At 34.2% G+C, this 17718-nt stretch overlaps 1 protein-coding gene across 2 annotated transcripts in view; it reads right to left on the reverse strand.

Annotated features, from left to right (window-relative positions):
• Positions 1-17718, reverse strand: part of MIB1 (MIB E3 ubiquitin protein ligase 1) — a 114314-nt gene that overhangs the window by 29630 nt on the left and 66966 nt on the right. The gene's annotated exons all lie outside the window — the stretch shown is intronic.

The raw sequence follows: 17718 nt of genomic DNA on the forward strand, positions 1-17718 counted from the left end.
AATTACACAGTGTGGTCCACGCTAATTTCATCAAGTTGTTTTTTTAAGTCACATTATTGAATAGATATTCCTGAGAAGTTGGTTCCTATGGAACCATGTTTCCCTCTGTCTTCCACTCCAGTTTCAGAAGTACATTCCCATATTACACTGCCAATAGCTCAAAGGAAGGACAGCGAAAGAGGAGCAATTCAACCTCTGAGTATAAGCTGTCTGCTGAGATGGAGCCATCACTTAACTTGTTCTTCCAGTCTTGCATTTTATAAGTGAACAAGGTAGAGAAAGCTGAGGCCCCTCAGAAAGAAGAGCCAACGGCTCAGCAAGTTACTAAGGCATTTAAACAGAAACAGATATGTATTCTTGAAAGCGTGTTGCCTCTCTGCTCTCTCATTACTTTGTGTCTTTTTGCTTTTTCCTCTCTTAGCACAATGTGCACAACTGAACTGTCAGAACAAGGGAAAGGTAGTAATTCCAGGCTACTGTTGGAAGTGACAAAATAATCCTCGTCACTTCTAGATCACATTCTACAAAGTAAATCAAATCCTAATATTAAAATGGAAAATTCAGGGGCTGGCCTGGTGGCATAGGGGTTAAGTTCGCGTACTCTGCTTCGGCAGTCCAGGGTTCCCAGGTTCGGATCCCAGGCGCAGACCGACACATCACTTGTCAAGCCATGCCGTGGTGGTGTCCCATATAAAGTAGAGGAAGATGGGCACGGATGTTAGCCCAGGGCCGGTGTTCCTCAGCAAAAAGAGGAGGAGTAGCACGGATGTTAGCTCAGGGCTGATCTTCCTCACAAAAAAAAAAAAAAAAAAAAAAAGAATGGTCTTGACAAAAATTATTCTAAAATATAGTCTCTTGCCTTAATATACTTTTAAAAGAACACAAGACTAAACTATTTTGTTGATAACTCAATTACAGCAAAATCAACTCCTGATTAACATGGGAAGAAACACTGCAGATAGCCCCAAATCAAAATTAACACAAAAGTCAACTGTCAACTAGCCAGGAGTGACATTAATTTTTGTTGTTGCTGTTTGTATATAAACTTTTTATTTTAGAACTCTTAGATTTACAGAAAATTGTGAAGATAGTACAGAAAGTTCTTCACTCCTACTGTTAACATTTTACATTAGTATGGTACATTTATTACAATTAATGAACCAGCACTGATTGTGATTAACTACAGTCCATACTTCATTTCTATTTCTTTAGTTTTTATTTATTGTTCTTTTTCTGCTCCAGAATACATTACATTTAGTTGAAAAGTCTCCTTAGGCTCCCCTTGGTTGTGATAATTTCTCAGACTTTCCTTGTTTTTGATGACTCTGACAGACAGTGTTGATAAATACTAATCAGGGATTTTGTAGAATGTCCCTCAGTTGGAATTTGTCTGATGTTTTTCCCATGATTACACTGGGATTATGAGTTTCGGGGAGGAAGTTCACAAAGGTAACGTGCCATTTCATCACATCACATCAAAGGTGCATTTTATCAACATGACTTATCACTCTCAATGTTAACCTTGATCACCTGGCTGAGGCAGTGTTTGTCAGGTTTCTCCACTGTAAAGTTACTCTTCTTCCCCCTTTCTATACTACAGAACGCTATACAATATACTCTTTGGAAGGAAGTCACTATGTACAGCCTACACTTAAGGAGTAGAAAGTTATGTTCCATTCCCTTGAGGGTGGAGTACCTACATAAATTATTTGGAAAACTTCTACACTGGAGATTTGGGGTAGATTAATTTTTACAGAGAACTATAACCCTCTCATAATAACTAGAAAGCCACTAATTAACGTTCATTACTGACCTTCCTCCCCGTGAAAACCAACCAAACAGAAACAAATAATACAAGGCCTCAAGAAAAGAGCCAATCTTTGGGCCCAGGCTGCAAGGTGAGCTAAGGAGAAGTTAAACAGGACAGTCTCTGGTCCCCTTACCCTCACATCAAGAGCTGCTCTGAGAGGCTTGTCTCCTTTCTTTCCATGGGATAGACAACCTTAGGAACCCACAATATAACTATGAAGGCCAGTTGCAGGCTGTTCTCTACAGCACCTTAGTTAATTAAGAGGAGCCTGTTGTTATCCTGCAAGCACAGAGGCCCACAGAGTTGCTGGGATAAGGGTATTACCAGTTCAACAAATCAATCATTTTATTAAGCCAATAGACTCTCACCTCTGGAACACAGTATATGACATTTGGAGATATTTTCCCCAATGCTCCAACACTCTTCTTTATTTCCCAATCTGGTTGTTTTCCAAGAGGTTAAGGACATGGATAGTTTAAAGATAAGATCTTACTACCAGTTAAGCAGGCATTTGTGAATAGTGCCAAAGAAGCATTAAGTTCCGGAACAACTAATAGTGGTGCCCAGCATAATCCCTGGCACATGGTAACACTCAAACGTTTGCTGAATGATGAACAAATGAGTTCTAAGAAGTAGAGGAGACAAGCAGCTGTCTGCATTGGTATGTAATCGTCAAATGGCACCGGGTCCATTTTTAGGGCCTGTGATGCTTTGCAATCTTTCTTCAGAGATAGGCAACGTTTTTCCAAACAAACCATACTGTGGAGGCCTTATATATTAGTATTACTTAATGAAAAAAAAAAAAAAAAACATTAGAATAGCACTATAGCACATATTAGGGGTTCAAGAAATGTTTACTAAGTTAATGAACAATCCCTCAAATATCAGTTAAAGTATGGTGGTCCAGAATCCATAAAGGAACTTATTAAGAAAGTTGATCAATCCCACATAGAAGTTCTTTTGGGCTTGCTAAAAGCAGGTTAGCATGTAAGAAGTCTGAACACATTTTTGTTCAATACACATCCCTATCTGAATGAATGTAGACAAGAAGTCTAGGAGGGTATATACCAAAATGCTATCCATGGTAATCACTTGAACAAATGAATATGGATGGTTTTTTCTCTCAATGAAAGAACTACAGTGAATAGACATTACTTATGTTTTTTAATTCTTTTTTTGGTGGGTTTTATTTTTTTCCTACAAACTCTTTTTTGACAGGTACCATAATTAAAAGGTTCATTAATTTAGCTTAAATTCATTTACTAGAAATTTGGTAACGTAGTAGAACTTAGCTCGAAATGACAATACAGGATGCAGAAGAGTTGTATAGGTGAGTACTTGATCATTTTTAAACTGAAGACAACCAAAATGATCTCTTAAATGACCAGTCAGCCCTTATTTTTTCTCCTTCTATGTTGTAAGCCAGGGAAACCCATTTTGTTTATCTTTATGTCCCCTTTGTATACCTAGTATAAGAAGCTCAAAGTTTTGTTGCATGGAACAAATGAAGAAACAATCAAATGAACAATCACCTTTCTGAATATACTGAGGCAAGGATATTAGCAACATACTATATTTTCGGTGCATGCTCCAGTCCCCAGGAGTGGTAACTCCCTAACTGATTTCATTAGTACAAACCAGAGCAGCAGCACAGCATGGTGGTGAACAGCTCGGAGTCTGATGCCAAACTATCTGAGTTTAAACTCTGGCAATAGCAAACTGAACGGCTGGTGACTTGAGCACGTTACTTAACTTCTATGCCTCAGTTTTCTCATCTATAAAATGTGAAAGAATCACAAATCCTATCTCACAGGGTTGTTACGAAAATTCAAAAGGGCTAAGAAGAGTGCCCGGCACTTAATATATTATGTAAGTGCCAGCGGGGGGAAAAAAAGCCTCTCACTGCTACAAAATAGTTAGCAAATATGGAGCAATTCAGAAACCTGAAAATTCACCTATCTTACACACTCTGAAACACGTGTCACCTTCTCACAATACGCGTAAGATTATTTCAATTTCTAGGAAAAGTTGGTTCTTTAAAACTGCCAAATATCTAAAGAAGCATTCTTTATATCACTGTTTTAAAATAGCTATCCAAAATAATTAAACCTCTACGGTATTAAATGCTGACGATAAAAAGAAGGTCAAGGACAAACTTCTCCTGCAGGAGAAGGAGCTTAGAAAGCTGATAACGGTTTTTCTAAATTCTTAACTGAATCAATACTTAAGAGAATATATTTGAATTACGAACGAGGTATAGTTGGTTTCTCTTGGGCATTTTTTAGGTTTGTAAGATCTTAAATTGTATCTCCACAAGTTTGTTGAATTTGATGTTATATTTTTTCTCTTTGGTTAAAAAAATAAATTTCAATATTAAAATTTATAGCAGAAGTATTTTTCCTCTGAGAAATGCTATTACAGAAAATTAAGGAGGAACGACACATAGAAGGGATAAAAAAACCACTTCACATTTGAAAATAAACTAAATTTAATTAATAAAATGCATTTTAATAGTCATATATATGTATAGTTTCAATATACAAGTACATAATTTCTCAAAAGTATTCGACTGTTTTTCATCTAAGCACTATAAAAATTTAACTGAAATTGACACAATTAAAAGTTTTAAGTAGCATTTCAAAATTTCATTTACACACTACTGTCTTCTTCCTCAATGATCTCTCTCCACCTTTAATATACATGTTCTATTTACCATTTCCACATATTTTTCATTCAAATACTATTCATTAAATTTAAAAAGCATGTATAGCAACAACTAGCTCTAAAGATAACACTACAAAATCCCTTCGGGCCTTTAGCTATGTAAAATATCACTATCCATAATATTTTTTACCAACAAAGAATCAGGTTATAAAATATCTTTGGGCAGCAGAGGGATTTTACTTGTTCCATATCTGTCTAAAGACTGTCTTGCTACTAGCCGGGGTGATTTTTCCTCTTTCCTTTTTCTCTGCAGTGATTCTAAGTATAGTGACAGCCACATCAGGCTTTCCTAGTCTCAGCGCAAGCTCAGTGAAAGTCTGGGAAATGTAAGTGGAAACATGAGAGACCGCTTTATTTGGCAGTGCTTTAAAAAAAAAAAAAAAAAAGGGCAGGACAAATGGCAAAGCAGTGTTTAGACCGCAGGATGAACAATCAATAGGCAGAAAGCAAGATAGAGGCTTCCTCAGCTTTTGGATCGACAATCAACAGCTGAGAGACTATTTTTTGCTATGGTTGACTAAATATGGTCAGGGAAGAGAGAGGCACAAGAGAGTCTGTTTGCCTGGGAGTGCATGTTTCAAATGCTTAGCTGCCTATAAAGCTGCAACAGTTCAGCCTGTGGCCACTGAGGGAAGAATATAAGTTAACCTCTGTAGTGACCATGTGGAAGTCCTGACCTTGCTTGCAGACTTGACCTCTGGATATGACAAGGTAGCTTCAATACAGATCTACCATTTAATCCTGGAAACTAAAAACCAAAAAAATCTCACAGCAAGAAAGATGCAGAATATTTCCTGGGAAGTCAGAAGAACCCAATCTATTCTGGTGGGCAAAGGAAAATAGGGTGAATGTTTACAATTACTTGGGGGGAGTGAGGTGTGTTTTGTTTTTCGGTTTGTCTTTTTTTAATTATAACATTAACTTCCTCTGCAACTTTTCCCCTCTTCTGAAGCATTTTATCTGAGAAATAAGTGAGGTTCATTTTCTTGGCCGTTGTAGCAACCTTCCTCGGTTGCTTAACTTTATGTACAGCAGACACAAGGTACTCATATCTGTGCTATACTGGTAATATGACATTCCAAATCAAATGGCCAACGCTGATTCAATTCTATTGTAGTTTTTTTTTTAAGAGTAAGGGAAGGAAGAGGGAAAAGATGGCTGATTTATTTTTGTTTGTTCATTTGTTTTTCAAATTCATCTTAAAAGGTAAGGTTCTGTGTTCACTGATACCTCCCCTCACTTCACCCAGCTCATGAAAAGAAGTGCTGAATCAGCGAATAGAGTGAAGGAACCATCAAGATGAGATGGCTGCTGCTGCTATGACTCTCTAGGTCATTATCTCTGTTCCTGCTGCAAACGCTGCATGACACTAAGCTCACAGGTAACAGCACCACAGGGCCTGTACTTTTAAGGATGCTTATGACTTTCTGCATGCTTACCTATTATTGAATCGATATATGTTTTTATTGTTAAATTAAATTCTATCTGGGCATAGCCTAATTTCACAGTTCAAGCAGAGAGCTTATGTAGTGTAAAAAGGAATGGTGTTCAAATACCACGGCTCATAACTCTTGATCTCAAAAATGTACAAATCCATTACTGTCATTTACATTATTAAAGATTTAGTTTTTATTATTTCAGATCAAATGATTTTGCATCCCTAGTAAAGCACACCCTGCTTCCAAAGTATGCCATTTTTTAAAAACTATTAACTATTTCAAGGTTTAGTCAGCCAAGAAAGTTGGCAGATCACAAAATACTTTTTAATGCTTACTCTTAGTTGGCCACAAAAATAAATCAGAATATGTATGGTGAAATTCTAATGCTGCATTGCTGAAACTGCTGTAGTACTGGGCTATCTACTGCTATGTTCTGATTTGCTCTCTATGAGCTGCACTAGCTTTTTATCACACGCTGCAGAAATTCTACTTTCCCTGCCTTTTATCCCCCTCTTTTCCCAAATCTGAAAATTTCGTACGGGTTTCTTTTAAATTAACCTTTTAATACCACAATAATCAAAGGCAACACACCAACTATAATTCTTTTCATGCTAAATGATTAAGCTAAAACCCAAGTGCTCATAGGCTAACACCTTTCAGTTCTTTTAAGTGACACTTCGAAAGAGTCAGCTGTTCTGGTAATTATCCTTTATACTAAAAAAATAAAGAATCAAAAACTAAATTCACCAAAATTAGATATTTATACATTTATTTGAATTTACATTTAACCTAAACAGAAGCACCAAAATGCAAAATTCAGGTTAAGTAACTAATAAAGACAAAGGAACAACAAAGAAGTTTTCAAATGATCATGAGTTCTTATCTGTGAACTTAAAAAAAAACAAAAAATTCATCATCTTTAAAAATTGAGTTTACTCACACTCTCAGTTTTTAATAAGATATCTAGTTTGTAAAAAGAATTTGCACCAAATTAATTACTGTCTATTTGTAGGCTCTAGAGGCAAACTACAAAATAAGAAGAAATTCACTCTGAAGACTATGAAGAAACACTACGCTGGTCTTACCAATTTCTGAAATACACTCTGTAAAACTCCACTGACTCTATGAATCTCTTGCAAAAACAACCAAACCAGGACAAAGTTCAACAGATAACTGGTCAATGTTTAGAAGTACATGTCCACCAAGAACAAGGAACTATAAATGGCACTAATGTCATGCTTCAGGTAAATTTGTTATCAAAAGTTTAGTCTTTGATAGTCTCTGCAAATGATCTACCATTGCTCTACATCAGTAAGCTAGCTGTTTTACTAACAAATGGGAAAATAAAACATTTCATGTTTTTACAGCTAACAACTTAGTAATACCTACTCAGAGTACATACTTCTTTATGTACCCATATGAACATACAATGCTATGGAATGTAAAGAAGTATGTATTTTTGGTAGGCAATAAACCACCAAGAGGGAACTAAACTGCAGCCAAAAGAAGCCCTTGCTTCTTTCTATGTGAATGACCTTCATATGATAAATTAACCTAGCATCAAAGAGATGACCTTTGGTAATACTAACACCATAAAAATGTACCTAATACTTACAGATGGAAAGTAAATGTCACTAAGATTTATATTTTGTGAAGAAAAAAAGCTCTACTGAAATAGATTTAAAATTATCATGAAACGCCTTTTAAATCTTTTAAGTTTAAAACATACTACATTTTACATTTTTAAATTAAGCACTCATGATTAAAATTTGAATACAAAAGAGAAGACAGTATTACTAGCACAAAAGAATAAAGGATACACATGACCTATTTTCTGTCTCCACAATTTGATCTTAATTTAAATATAACACATTAGCAGGGCCGACTGATTTGTTAAGAAAAACAAGATATAACAAAAGCTGACTTCATTTACATTAACAGCTATTCTTCATATTTTGATAAATTTTTAATTTAATAATATTAGAGGAATTTCTGAAGCAAGTTTTGTTGTTTTAGATTTTCTTTTTTGAAAGCTACATAGTCACAATTCTAAAAGACTATCTTTTAAGTAAAATTCTACTCTCAAAGAAAAAAAAGTGGTCCTTGTCGTTTTCAAGTTCATCAGGTCCTTAACCCAGTCTCTAGTTTAAATGCTGTTATTACTTAGAATAAATTAAAACATAAGATTAATGCATGAAAAATGACAAAATTCTGGGCCACAGCTGTAAGTCAACAGGGCACATTGGCAATAGACTGCCAAATATTTTTAAAACATTAATTTATTATCTATATTATCCTTAAATTTGCTTTCCCCAAAGGGGGCACATAAAATGAAAACACTATAGTCAAGAAACCAATTTACACAGATAGAACAACCATTTTTTATTAGTATTATGCAACTATAATTCAATTTTCATAAATATGATAGACCATTTATAGCATGTTAGAAATACCAAAATACTTTTTTGTATTTTATACAAAATTTATTTTGTATAATACATATTTATATATTAATAAAAATTATAAATAATAAAGATGCTAGCAACAATTTATAAACAGTATCTGTTTTAAGCTACAACACACTTAGAAAAAAGAAATTCTAATACTAATATTCATATATCCTAATCATTTCTTACTGAAAATATTATTTCAACTGGAATATTTAGATGTGTAAAAAGCATAATCATATTTTTAATTTTTTGTGTGTCACAAGTTGCATAGAAATGGATATAAGGTTAAGTATAGTTAATTTTCTCTGTTTAATAAGACAACTAGATAGTTGTCAAAAGATGATTTTCATTTTATCAACAGATTATAAAAAATGAAAGAATGACTAGATATGGTAGCATATAAGTAATTGCATGTTTACTGGAAATTATAAAAAGCTCATGATTTAAAAATTCTACATTTTCAAAGAAAAAATTAGTTCAAAGCTTAACTCACTTAAGCATAGCCCTTCTTTTTGATCATTCACAAATAGAATGGCAATGCTTCACATTCCATTTGTTAAGTTTAATTGTACACGCCCTAAATACCAAAAACTGAAAATACGTATCTCAAAAGTAGAGGTTCCTCTATAAAACTACTCAAAGGGTATTACTATACCCATGTTTTATAATGAACAATTATATTTGTTATTCTATAGGTATAAAAGTTTTTAATATATTATTAAAAAACTTATATTTCAAGCTGGACTTGAAAACATCCCAGCGCTAAGACTCTTATTGCTATAATAAGAAACAGAAAATAAAATGACAGCATCTGTTATTAATTTTAAAAAATAAAATTATATATACTGATTCTAGTGCCTACAAGTTTAACTTAACATATCTAAAAGTATTTTCAATCACTCTAAAATGTCACATCCATCACTTAGATCAGCTGTTCATTTTTAACTGAGTACATATTAAACTCTGGGCATCTGCTGACACTGGTGTAACTCAAACATTTCAACTGTCTCTCTGACAGGGATAACAGATGCTGACATTATCAAATGTTGTACTATTTTTTTTTTTCCATGGCCTCTCCTTGCCCCGATATGGCCAGTATATGAAACTGAACTGCCATCCAAAAGCACACTTGAGCAACTGGATCTACTAAACAGCTCCCATATAACTAGTAAAAATAGAAGCCAGTTTTATTGCTATCTTCAGCACTTAAGTCCAGGCAATTTAACACCTGTTTCACTTCTATTAGAATAAATAATGGAAAGAATTATAAGTTACATTAATTTCACCAGCAGCAAGATACTTACCAACCAACAGATGCAGAATATACTTAATATGAGAATTGTTTGAATACTGCCTGAATTCATGTTGACCTTCTCCCAGTTCAGTTCAAAACAGTAACTATTTTACTCTTTACATTTCACTGAGAGCATTTACCTGATAGGCAAACTATAATTTCTCAAACTTTTATTTTAAGCAAGTGTATTTCAGAAGACATCCCTTCCCGATATTGAAATGCAACACTGAAATCACATTATAACAAAAATTTGTTGCATTGACTTTTAAATGGTAGGTTTTAATATTCAAATTCATGGATTATAGCTTACTACCACAAGTCAATGTATTATTAAACTGAGAATGAGAACTAAGCAATCTGTACCCAAAACAATAGAGAATTCAGTCAAGGAAATAGATCTTTAAAAGGGTTAAATTACTAACCGATGATTAGTAACACTATATAAGCAAAAACAAAGAAAAATAAGTTGGCACACATGGTAGCTCCTTTCAACACAAGTCCAAGCAATACACTGAATACACGTGTGATCTATTTATAAACCAAAGGCCAAAGGTACTTTCTTAAGGCCACTCATATTCCTCCACCCACTGTCAGCAACTTGCTATTAGTCTTCAAGTATAAGACTAAAAAAAGCAGTGGTGGTAGAAACGTGTGACTAGCAGTACTCTTCCTTAACCTATTAGCTTACTTACTTAATTTACTGCTTAGAGATAAATAGAAAACACTCGGAAACACATCAAGGTCTATTTGTTCCTTTAAATGTTGCTGGTTTTGAAAACAGGTTATTCTCTACATTTAAGAATTAAGTGAAGGTGTTAAAAACAAAGATGTACACTGATAATTCCTTAACGCATTAACAACATATTCAAGGATGAAGACTTCTGAACTGTTAGAGTAGTACACAGTAGGAAAACTGCCTTCAAAACAGAAAATTTTACAATTCAATGACTGAAGTACCAATATGAAAATCTCTAACATTTGTAGACAGTCCATAACCATAATTTTATATATAAAAAGCATTTTAACTGTTCTGGATCCCAAACTAGCCGCACTGCAATGCTTTGCTAGAGCTGGTAAAATGGAACCAAATCGCCTCTTCAATGGATTTGGTCCCCTTCAACCAGCTGTAGCTATGCATTGATTACTACAGGACAACCAACGTTTTCATTTATGAATATCAATCACACGTCAACTAATTTCAACTTATTTCAATTATTCAAATTGTGGTTTAAATCAAATAATTTGTCACTGTTAATTCTACTTGGAAGAGCCATAGTGGTTAACGATATTTATAAAAAGCTTTACGAAAAATGTGTGGATGACTTAAGGATTTCAAATAAAATAATTTTACTTCTTTATAGTCTCTTGGTATTAAATTTCTTATCCTTTAGAAAAGAAATGGTAATGAAATCTAGACTATGCTGCATAATAATAATAATAATAAAAAACTTCCTTCAGAGGAAGAAAATATCTGGGAAGGTCACCTAAAACCATACCAGGAATGCCACCATGTGGTTTGCATGGACATGTGCATATTTTAAATTAAAGAAAAATAGAACATTAGATAAAATAACACTCTAGAAGCATTGGGTCACTATCTTCCATAGGATTAGCATTTTTTTTTGTTTTGTTTTGGTTTTTTTTTTTGTGAGGAGATCAGCCCTGTGCTAACATCTGCCAATCCTCCTCTTTTTTTTTTTGCTGAGGAAGACTGGCCCTGGGCTAACATCCGTGCCCATCTTCCTCCGCTTTATATGGGATGCCGCCACAGCACGGCCTGACAAGCAGTGCATTGGTGTGTGCCCGGGATCCGAACCGGCGAACCCCGGGCCGCAGCAGTGGAGTGCGCACACTTAACCACCTGCGCCACCGGGCCGGCCCCAGGATTAGCATTTAATTTTACTGCTATTTACCTGAATATTGACGGGTAAGGTGAAAAAGGAGATGATGATACTGCAGAATACCTTGTGGAGAGGTTTAAACAGTAAGTATGTAATTCTTCTGACCCCGAACCATAAGTTTTTAATCCTCAAAAAAGAAAGAAAATGCTAGGCATTGCTACTTTCACTCACATAGATATTTCACCTCTCCATACTTGTTTCCTCAGTTGTAAAAATGAAGATCTCTTCAAATAATAACATTCTATGACTCTCCTCACTCTTTCTGCCTTCTCTGTCCTTCAGGAAAAATATACACACAAGCTTCTCTCTCTCAGTGGAGAGAAATGAAGGAAGAGGAAAATGACAAATGATCCAATATCCCTCTAATTTTCTTACTGACTGCAATAAAACTACAGACAATGTAATGTTCTTTAATAAATAGAGACAAACATTCAGAATTAATGAAGGGTTACTGATGACAAATCGTATTGAAAACCTAGATGTTCACATGATTGTCAACTCCTGACCACTCCTCTATTGCAAAGTAAAGATCTTCCCCTAAAAGAATGTGGGCAAAAGAAGTTATATGTAAATAAATCTTATCACTTCATTCAAGTTCATAGGCCGCCTTGCTGATATTAATTACATCTCAGTCAGTCACATTCAATATATTTATATGTTACAAGGGTAGATGTATATAACGAGAGAAACTGGACAAACTGTAAGTATACTATCATCTAATAGACTCTCAGCCATTTTTTATACACAGTCATGTGCTGCATAACAACATTTTGGTCAACGACGGGCCGCATATATGATAGTACTCCAATAAGATTAGTAACAAATAGCCTAGGTGTATTAGGCTGTATCATCTAGGTTTGTGTAAGTACACTCCATGATGTTTGCACAATGACGAAATCACTGAACGATGCGTTTCTCAGAACATATTCCCTTCATTAAGTAACACATGACCATAAAGCACTCAGCATGTTCAGAGTTTATAAGAAAAGAAAAACACTAAACACCAAGATATGGTCAGATTATCAAATCTTCCTATATTCAACATAGTCTCATTTACCAGACTATATTTCAGAATTTAAAAAGTTAAATAAATGTATCACAACGTTCTAGAGGGAAAATATGAGTTGCTCACATATTCAGTAAGATTTAGTAAGTGTCTTTGTGGGAATAGATAGATAAGTAAATAAGAAATGCCTGTGAAGTTATTCTAGCGCTAACCTGAAAACATAACATGTATATCACATCATGTTCACTCATATTTTACTGTTACTTTTCACATTCAATTTATATTAATGAAACATTTGTAAATAACACTACACTAAGTAACTTTATAATACTGTCACCAGCACTTCCAAAATACTGTTTTTTGCCAGCTTTACAGAGAATACTGCTAATTTACTTTTATGTCTGTGAGGGAGCTCTAAAAACTTAAAGGCAGCTATAAGCGCAACATCTTCACAAAAGTACCTAAGTAATGTGCAGATTAATGCTAATCCAAAGAAATTTAGTTTTCATTTTTAACAACAGAAATGATTTCTGCTCTTCATTTAAATCTGAAATTTTACTCATATACAAAAAGAAAAGAAAATATGGCTAAACTCTAGGGAAAACATCTCTATAAATATCAAATATCAGAATACAAAAACAGCATTGCTCTTAGTTAAGATTTCTTAAAATAAAAAAACTACTATATTAAAACATATTGTAACTGCGTTCTAAAATGCTCCAAATTTTATAAAGCACAACAAAAGTACTCAGTGTCTCACAGCAAAAACATAATTCTCTTCCACAATTCTGAAAGAACAGAAATGGCTTATAACTCCTTTTCTCTCTTTTTTTTTTTTGTGAGGAAGATCAGCCCTGAGCTAACATCCATGCTAACCCTCCTCTTTTTGCTGAGGAAGACCGGCTCTGAGCTAACATCTATTGCAAATCCTCTTCTTTTTTTTCCCCCAAAGCCCCAGTAGATAGTTGTATGTCATAGCTGCACATCCTTCTAGTTGCTGTATGTGGGACGCGGCCTCAGCATGGCCGGAGAAGCAGTGCGTCAGTGCGCACCCGGAATCTGAACCCCAGCCACCAGTAGCGGAGCGCGCGCACTTAACCGCTAAGCCACGGGGCCCGCCCAACTCCTTTTCTCTTAATGTCTTTATTTCAGCTAGTGTCATATTATGAGGAAACATCAAGATCAACTTTAAAATCTGGAATCCCCATTGATCTGCAGCTTTGAAATCTAGATTTCAAAGTACATTCTTCAGAAATATAGGACATCTAGACATATTTTTGATGACAAAATTACATTTTCTTTTAGAAAAGCAAATCCAATAATTATTAACTCTACTGTGTTACTGACTTATTGCTGAAAAATTATTATTGTTAACTAAAAGCAAAGCTAGGGAACAGAATAATACTTAAATTCCACATGTGTACACATGCACATACAAATTTTGCAAGTTTTTCCATATTACTAACCATAATAAATCAAAACAATTCTAAGTAAATATTTGTGCTGGTAATATTTTTACAGTAGAAAAAATATAGACATTCTAATTAAAAAACTCAAAAAATAGCTAAGAATTATACTAACTAAAGCACCATCAACTGCGATTAAAATTGACTATACATAAAGTCTAACAGTTAAGCCAAGAATACTGAAGAAGTATAACTGCAATATAAAACAAAGATCACAAAGAACAAATTAAAATGTTATAATTCAAGGTAATGAAGTCATTAAGTTATATAAATTATAAAATGCTTATAAAGAGAAAATGTTAGCACATTTGTTAATCATATTTAATATTTTATCCACAAATGCTAAGTTCATCAGGTTCTGGAAATAAAAATGTACTATAGCTGGTTTTCACAAATAAGTGTTAAAGCCAAACACTTTTTTAATTCTGAGTACTTCTCAGAATTGGTTCCTTCTGTCTTATGACATCACTGGTTAGCACAGGGGCCAATTTTAAGAATAAGAAATTTGATAAGGAAAAAAGAACTCAAAACAACCCAACTTGCAATTACAACTGATATATAAGTTGTGTCATCTTCTGATACTCTTTAGTGTCCAATTAAAATCACACTCTTTATCTGGCAATCTACATAAAATGTCTTAAGGAAATGGGAACAAAGAAGTCATGTAGCTTTAATTGAAGCACCACTTTGTTGTAGAATGAAAATGGTTTTCTTCCTTTTTTCTTAATGTTATCTGACACCAATTATCTGCTTGGAGCAGTCATTTTATAAATTTTCAGAGGAATTCTCAAAAACTGAAGAAACAAAAGTAGTCTATTTTCTCCCCCTTGTATATACTCGGCATTATTAAATCTACTATACCTACTCCCAATAAAGTAAAACAATTCAAAATATTTGCAAGTTACTCATTTCCTAAACACTTCAATTTTCAGTTTATCTTAAACTTTATGATTTAATACTGTAATCTAAATTCCCTCAATAAAATCTCTTTTTGACCATTCTAATCTGAAGTAATTGCTCTGTTTGAACTCCTAACAGTTTCTCTACAGAATTTATTTTGTAACTGATATAAACACTCTTGTGATAATTAACACTGTGCTGACTGTCAAATTAAGACTAACATTTATTGAGTTCCTACTACAGTGAAAGCACTGTGGGAAACATACAGATGAATATGAGGGCCCACAATTTTAAAAGAAAGAAACATAAAAATGCACATACTAAGGGACAGTACAAAGCAGATTATAAGTGCAATAAAATAAGAACACAGACAAGGAAATATAGGGCAAATAGAAAATAATTTCAATGATGAGATCTAGTTCTGGAAGAAAGATGGTTAAGATAAAGAAGGTGGATAAGGGCATCCTGATAGAAGAAAATGCTCAAATAAATGAAAGAAGAAAGCAGACAGACTTAGGAAAGAAGAGTAGTGTAGTGTAGCTAAAGGGCAAGGTGGGCAGAGGGCTTTTAATTAGTGGGAGATAAAGTTAGAAAGACAGGCACAGAACACACCAGAACTGAGTCTGAATGCCAAGTCAAGGTGTACAGATTTTATTCTATGTACAATAGGAAGCAACTGAGGATTTGGGAACAGGAGAGGGGAGTCATTAGATCCACGCTTTTAGAATGATAATTTGGTAATTGTATGAAAGTTAAAATCAGAGATAAGACGGAAATGAGGGAGAACAATTAGAAAGATACTGTAATGGTCCAGGTAAAAGTGGTGACTACTTAGGTCAGCAACGATGGAAATAGAAAGAATGGAATGGACTGAAAAGACTTGTAGAGTAAATGGAATTTTCGAACTAATTGGAAGTTCAGAATGAGTGAGCGAGTAGTCAAAGATAACCCTAAGCAAAGAAGGAGCATGGGGAGCGACGTATGAACACATTGTTAGTTAAATCATTCACACTGTCCATGTGTTCCAGTCTTGCCTCACATATAGACCATAATACAGAAAAAGTAATATAAAGTGCTTAAGAACTACGATTCTAAAGTCAGATAGACCTTGCTCAAATTCCAGCTGCTCCACTAGTCAACTGTGTGATCCTGAATAAGTCATCTCTTTATAAGCCTCACATTTTCAACTATAAAATGAGGATATTAACACCTACCTCAAAAAGCTATTCAAAGGCTTAAATGAGATAATGCATGTAAACCACTCAGAAGAGGCCTGGCATGTGGTAAGTGCTACCATCATCATCTTCTACTTGAAAGGCAGGGAACATATGATACTATTTTGTCTCCTTCACAACTTCAAGTGTTGTGAAGTGTTCAAATACTTGTAATTTGAAAAAACAAATCAAGACATAATCTAAAATATGGTCACTTATTTCATCCTACATTGTGTACCCCTTTTTATGGGTACCAACAAGCAAAAGCAATAAAATCCTTTTGTTCTCTGTGCTCACCCTCTAGTGGTGATCCTAAGAAGCTAAAAAATAGCAAAAAATCAGAAGGAAACATGATAGAAAAATGCAATATGGAACCAAAGAATAAGAATTCATGGTGACCACAGTTAATAATACTGTATTGTATATTTGAAAGTTGCTAAGAGACTAGATCCTAAAAGTTCTCAACACACAAAAAATTTGTCAGTATGTGTGGTGATGGATGTTAACTAGACTTATTGTGGTGATCATTTTGCAATATATACATATATCTAACCATTATGTTCCACACCGGAAACTAATATAATGTTATATGTCAATTATATCTCAATTAAAAAAAATTCAGGATCGATTAAATTATCAAAAACTCCAGGGGGCTAGCCCGGTGGCGCAAGCGGTTAAGTGCACACTCCGCTGCGGCGGCCCGGGGTTCACCAGTTCAGAACCCCGGGCGCACACTGATGCACTACTTGTGGAGCCATGCTGGGGCGGTATCCCATATAAAGTAGAGGAAGATGGGCACGGATGTTAGCTCAGAGCCACTCTTCCTCAGGGAAAAAAAAAAAAAAAAAGAGGATTGGCATCAGATGTTAGCTCAGGGCTGATCTTCCTCACAAATAAATAAATAAATAAATAAGCAAATTCCAAAGTGAACACTTCCTTCAGTCAAGACATGTAAGGCTGATTCAACAGAAGACATCTAATGCAGAATTTTCTAAAATATTTCTCAAGGTAAAGTTATTCTAAAACATTCAGTCATGGAAAGTTCTAGGTTAAGCAAAGCTAAGCATTTTCCTTTTCTGTGGGACTTTCCAGATATTTTATGAATTCTATGACTTCCCAAAAGTCTTTCTTAAACTTTAACCAGCAAATGCTTTTCTCAGCAGACCACCTATTATTATATCAAAGGTTGGAGAACATCTATACTAGAAGTTTATATAACTATATTATTAATAAGGAATTAGGTAACTTAATAGTTATTTAGCCACAAGTTTAAAAAAATAATTACTATGCAAATGGATAACATGATTAGAGGGTACCCCTGACAGTGATCCTGAAGAAACAAAAAAATGAATTTTAATTAAATCTTTAGAAGATAAGCAAGTATTCCTGATACTTTATATCCATATTTAATATATATTTAAATAGCCATTTTGTAAAACTTGTATTAGTTTTACAACCAAAATATCATCACATAAAACTAATCTATTTAATGAAGATATAATTTTCACAGACCT

The sequence above is a fragment of the Ceratotherium simum genome, chromosome 14 (genome assembly GCF_057802395.1).
Source record: "Ceratotherium simum simum isolate JZ-2026a chromosome 14, ASM5780239v1, whole genome shotgun sequence".
Taxonomy (NCBI): domain Eukaryota; kingdom Metazoa; phylum Chordata; class Mammalia; order Perissodactyla; family Rhinocerotidae; genus Ceratotherium; species Ceratotherium simum.